The following is a 6,428-nucleotide window of genomic DNA, read 5'->3' on the forward strand; positions in this document are numbered from 1 at the left end:
TTAATTTCGGTTGGATGGGGCGAGTGGTAAATTCCGATAAATTAGGTCTATAGAATATCATTTTCTTTCTTTCCGTCTGTAAGTCATATTTAGCACCCTTTGCGTGATTGGAAGATATCCGACCTGGATTGAAACATATGCAACTCTATTTCTCTGCAAGTTATATATATATATATATATATATATATATATATATATGAAATTCCTATTATTTTTTAGCCATATGCTATCTCCTTTGTGTGACTTCTAATCCGACCTGGTACACAGCATATGCAACCTTCTTCTTCTCAACCCCTCTGAAGTAATAAGTAATAGAATTCTGAATCTATCCTCTCTCTGAATGGTTGTCTGCTCACCCGGTGTAAGGAGTACTCTGGAAGTTCTTGATGGATGGGGCATATCAGGAAGCGGGAAACACGTTCTAGTACACTTAAAATTGAACAAATATAGATTGTCTATAGATCTCGCTGCTCAATTTAGGTGGACAACAATATCCTTGGTTGTCGTTAGTTGAATGGTCCTTAAGATATAGTATCTAAGAAATTAGGATCAGATAAAATTTTTAGGAACTTAAGTTCACCTGTCTTGTAACAAATAGTATGTCCTAAATTTTTCACAATTTTTCGTGTTTAAGTGGACAACAATACCGACGATCGACCAGACAAAGATGTGAATATGAAAGGTACCGAGAAGTGGATAAAGATTGTCTAACAACTTTGATCCCAAATCACTCTTAAAGTTAGATATCATTTTATTTTTGTTAAATCTGTTCATAGTTTCTTCTAATTTAAATATTAGGGGAGAATTAAAAATCAAAAAAATAACAAATAAATAAAATAAATAAAATAAAAATCCAAAAATAGTGTTATTTCTGTTTTATTTCTTTTTCAGAAAATATGAAAAATCAAAAAATATTGTGTGCTAAAATTTTCTTTTAGTTTTGTTTTGTCTTAAAAAGTGATTTTAGGTATAGATAAGACTCATGGAGTTTGTGTTGAAGATTTCTGAGCCAAAGCCTCGTCCGTGAGCATCGAAGAATTCACATTCGAAGGAGCAAGAAATGAAGATTATTCTTTCGACATTGAATCCTTCCCAGAAGCAAGGTGAAGCTGCAGTTGAAGATTATGTGACTGATTGCATTAAAGCCTTCTCAATCAGTCTGCTACTATTGTTGTACCTGCTGAAGTAATCCAGAAAATTATTTCTCTTTGATGTTCTCTCTGAAGATTCTCAAGCTGAAAGAGCCATTTTTCAAGAATCAGTACAAGAAGCCTCCTTACCCAATGTGCTTTCAATGTCAAATTCTGAAGAAAAGTCCAACTACTCAAGATGAAGTCATTCATTGAAGATTCATCAAGTTCATCTTGAAGCTGTGAAGTCATCGAAGATAAACGCTGAAGCCAATCTCCAATTGAAGTTTGACAAGAAGAGCCAGCTACTTTTTAGGGGGATCTTGTTGGTTCAATTAAGAAAAGAAAGCTATAAACCAAGGGGGAGATTTTTGGGTCAAAATATGGTTTATACTTTACTTTTCTGGGCAATTGTATTTTTCTGTTATGTTTATGAATTTATGGCCCAAGTTTACAGCTGAGTTTACGACCGTAAACACCTTACGGCCGTAAACCCATTTACGGGCCATGTCCACCAAGCCCATATTCTCCAAGTATAAATATAGGCGTTAGGGTGAGGAGTAAATATTGATGAACATAAGGAATTTACGGCCTAGAGAGAGGAAAACGAGTGTGTGAAAATCTATTGTAAGGAATTTCATTCATATCAATACATACAAAGATTCATATTATTATTCTTCTTCTTCTCTTCTATTTGATCTGACATCATCCGTTTGATTGGGATTCAGCACCATCAAACGTATTTGATTGATACATTGGCAAATTAGGGACTTACAAAGTTCTTTAGCCATATTGCCTCCTTCGGCCATTCGCTTGCTGCTATGTAATCTGATTCATATGTTTAATCAGCTAAAGTCTCCTGTTTGGAACTTTCCAAGTTACTACTCCTCTATTTAGGGTAAATACACATCCCGACCGAGAGCATAAATTATCTCTATCGAGCTAAAAGGTGGCGTCATTATACCTTATCACTATCAAGTCATCACTCCCATCGAGGATAAGGACCCAGTCCTTAGTCCTCCGTAGGTACTTAAGAATGTTCTTTACTGCAGTACAGTGAGCATTCCTAGGGTTCCCTTGATATCTACTAAACATGCTCAAACCAAAGGCTACATTTGGGCAAGTACATGCCTTAGCATACATGATCGAGCCAACTGCAGAAGCATATAGTATTCGACTCATTTATACTATCTCTGCATCGGTACTCAGATTCAGAGTCTTACTCAGTTTGGTATTTCTTTGGATATTCAATTCTCCTTTCTTGGAATCCTCCATGCTGAAACGTTTCAACACTTTGTCCAAGTAGGTAGTTTAACTAAGTCCCATTAGTCTTTTACTCTAATTTCTCAATATCCTTATCCTTAGAATGTAAGCAGCTTCCACAAGGTCCTTCATAGCGAAACAGTTTCCAAGCAAAGACTTAACCTCTTTCATGGTTGCAATGTTGTTTCCTATGAGTAGTATGTCGTCTACATATAATAACAGAAAGCTAACTATACTCTAACTAGCTTTGACATATACATAGGACTCATCCTCGCTTCTCGAAAAACCAACCTCTTTGACTTTCTCATCAAAACAAATATTCCATCTGTGAGATGCTTCTATTAAACCATAAATGGATTTCTCAAGATTACACACTCTATTAGGGTAATTTGCATTGACAAAACCCTCTAGCTGACTCATGTAAACATCTTCAGCCAACATCCCATTAAGGAAAGCGGTTTTGACATCCATTTGCCATATTTCATAATCATGAAATGCAGCTATGGATAGCATAACCCTTCTAGATTTAATCTTCGCTACTGGTGAGAAGGTCTCGTCATTATCAACTCCAAGAGTTTGAGTGAAGCCCTTCGCAACCAATCATGCCTTATAAGTGTGTACTTTCCCATCCATGTAAGTCTTCTTCTTGAAGATCCATTTGCAACCGACCATCTTACAACCTGGTACATTGTCAACCAAGTTCCATACTTGATTGTCATACATGGACTAAATCTCACTGTCCATCGCCTCTTTCCATTTTGCAGACTAGGGGCCTGCCATGGCTTCCTTGTAGTTGTTAGGTTCATAAAAAATTACTAGTGTACTATCACTGATAAATGTATCACCATCTGTAGTAATATGAAAACCATAAAACTCAGGTGCCATTCTAACTCTACTAGAACATCTCAAAGGTAAGGACTCGTCAAATGGTTTAACTAGAGTTTCCTCCTCGGGTTGACCGCTAGTGTTTGAGGTTCCTTCATCACTTAACTCTTGAAGCTCTTCGAGTTCAATTTGTCTGTCACTGTCCTCTTGGCATATGAGTTATCTTTCATGGAGAAACCCTTTCCTCGCAACGAAGACAACATTTTCAATAGGTCTATGGAAGAGATATCCAAAGGGTTTCTTTGGGTAGCCAATGAAAATACAACACTCACTATGAGGTTCGAGCTTATTTTGAGTCTCTAGTCTTATGTACGCCTTGCAACCCCAAACCTTGATATGTGCTAACGAGGGAACCTTTCCTTTCCACATCTCGTGAGGTGTTTTGCTAACCTTTTTAGTTGGGACTAGATTAAGGATACGGATTGTAGTCTCTAAGGCATACCCCCATAATGGAATACGTAACAAAGCTCGAATCATCATGGAACGAACCATGTCTAGTAAGGTTCACAAGTACCAGTGAAAGGTGACTTGGTCATCTTTCCAAGTAAACAAGATTCACATGTGTCATCCGACTTTAAGTCAAATGACTCCAACACTCCATCCTTTTGGAGTTGGGATATGCGCTTCTTGTTGACAAGTCCAAGACGACAATGCCATAAGCATGCTTTATCCAAACCATTAAGTGAATCGATATACAACAATTTATTTCCTAAGTTTTCTACAACCATCATAGTTTCATATGTACCATTACAAGGTAATGCTTCAATATAAAATTTTCCATTATAATAAGCATTAATACCACCAATCTCATTATTAAATGAAAAGGTAAAACCTTGTTCATACAATGTTCATACAAACAATGAAAAGAAATAATACTTCTCACCATTTCAGACTAGTAGGAACAATTATTCAACTCTAAATTTAACCCACTGCTAAACAATAAAGATTAAACTCCGATCTTGGTGACATGCGACACCTTCCTATTCCTCATGATCAAGTTCATCTTCCTGTGCTCCACATCCCTACTTTTTAGAACTTGTAAATCATAACAAATGTGAAAACCACATCCTTTATAAAGGACCCCAAGAATTAGCATGTGATGAGTTAGTAGATAAAATAGTGTAAATACCTGCGAAGGTGGGCTTGTCTTCCCATCCTTTATGTACTGCAAATATTTGGGGCAGCTTTGTTTCCAGTTCTCTTTTTCATGAAAATGGAAGCATTCTGCTTAATTTGGATTAGAAGAAGGTTTAGCAGAACCAACTTTGATCCTACTAGAAGAGGATCCATCATGGGACTTTCCGTTGTGGCTCTTAGAAGGATGATTCCTCTTCTTTCCCTTTCCATGTCTGATTGCCAAGAAAGGGGTAGCAGTAGTAGACGTAGGCACAATAAATTTTCCTTTTAAACTACTTTCAACAGTTCTCAAAAGGCCCTGAAGCTTGCTTAGAGTGACTCCCTCCTTGTTCATATGATAGGTCATTCTAAACTGATCATAACAATGAGGTAAATAGTGTAGCTTAATGTCAATATCCAACTCTTCATTGAAGTTGACATTCAACTTCAGCAAGCTGTCCACAAACCTTTGCGTCTTTTGAAAGTGGGCTGTGATGGACTCTCCATCCTTCATTTTTGTTTTGATCATGGAAGCTATGATTTCATACCTTTGTGGCCGAGAATTGTGATGGTACCTTTCCATCAAATCTTGGTGCATCTCATCGGGCCAAAAGTCCTCATAGGACTTTTGAAGCGCTGTAGTCATGGTAGCAATCATGATACATGGCATCTTTGTCGCATCCCTCTCATGAGACTTATATTTGGCAATCTGTTCAGGAGGGGAAATGTTTTCATCAATCTCCTTTCGCTACTTATTGAGAACATATTCTTTGTCCTCGTAGTGAATGCCCATGCGAATGTTTCGAATTCAATCATTAAAGTTCGATCCATCAAAGATGACACTCCCACATAAGTTCATGAGGGAGAAAGAGCAGAAAGGGATTTGGTTTGAAGTAGTGTTCGAATTAGACATATGAAAAGAAAGACGAAGTTTAGATTAGATAAGGATCCTTAATATTATATCCAAATGATATATTAAGGCTAGGACCTAACACAATATTCTACAATTCGTAAAAGGGATGTTGTAATCCAATTGTAATATATTTGAAGTTAGGAAAATGACGATTACCAATTTCCACCATAAAAACCGAAAATGAAGATTATGTTTTAAATGAATTGAAATTCCAAGATTCTTTTGAGACTCATTGAACTTTTCAATGGCATGTCTAAATCTCGATTACGCCCTTCAAGTTTGAGACTGGGATACCGAGGATCACAAACAATGTGTGTATAACAATGCAAATGTGCTTGGTACTCTTGATGTTACTTATCTCCTAATCAATGTGCAGGTTAACCACACACGCTCCATTGATCTGTGATTAACATCAAGCTACCCTTTTCCATTCTTGCTAGTCCCAAATTAGTGTGTCGGATAACCACACACGCTCCAATAATGACTTAGCAAGGTGCAAAGTGCAATTTCATGGAATAGCACTAACTTCACATTTTTCCTAAAGTAAGATTGGGAATTAATAAAAGTGTAGTTACTTTATGATATCATTATACTTATTAATAAGGATTAATGTACTATCCTACCCATTTGGCTAACGACCCTCTACTAGTCAAGAGTGAAGTGGGTAAGAGTAGATACGCAATGGCGGACATATTATAAGCCACTTCCTAAATACCATTTATAGACTAGCTTCGTGAATGAGACCTACTAACGCTAAGACTGACTTGTCTTATACATATATATATATATATATATATATATATATATAAGTATTAAACTTTTAATATTTTAATAGTATAAGGTTGAATTTTAAGCCTTTGCAATTCTAAGGTTTGGAATTAAAGTTTCATAAATTTGACTCTTCGAATTTCAAAACTTGAGGGCAAGTTTTGAAACTCTTCAAAAACTCTTGAGTTCAGAATTTAATGTTATATAAATGAGACTTTCCAATTTCCATAACTTGAGGGCTAGTTATGAAACATTTCAAGACCTTTTGAATTCCATAACTTAAGCAGTTAAAGTTTCATGAATGAGACTTTTCATATTTCATAACTTGAGAACAAGTTATGAAAGTCCTCAAG

The sequence above is a fragment of the Lactuca saligna genome, chromosome 2, assembly GCF_052625555.1.
Source record: "Lactuca saligna cultivar CGN05327 chromosome 2, ASM5262555v1, whole genome shotgun sequence".
Taxonomy (NCBI): domain Eukaryota; kingdom Viridiplantae; phylum Streptophyta; class Magnoliopsida; order Asterales; family Asteraceae; genus Lactuca; species Lactuca saligna.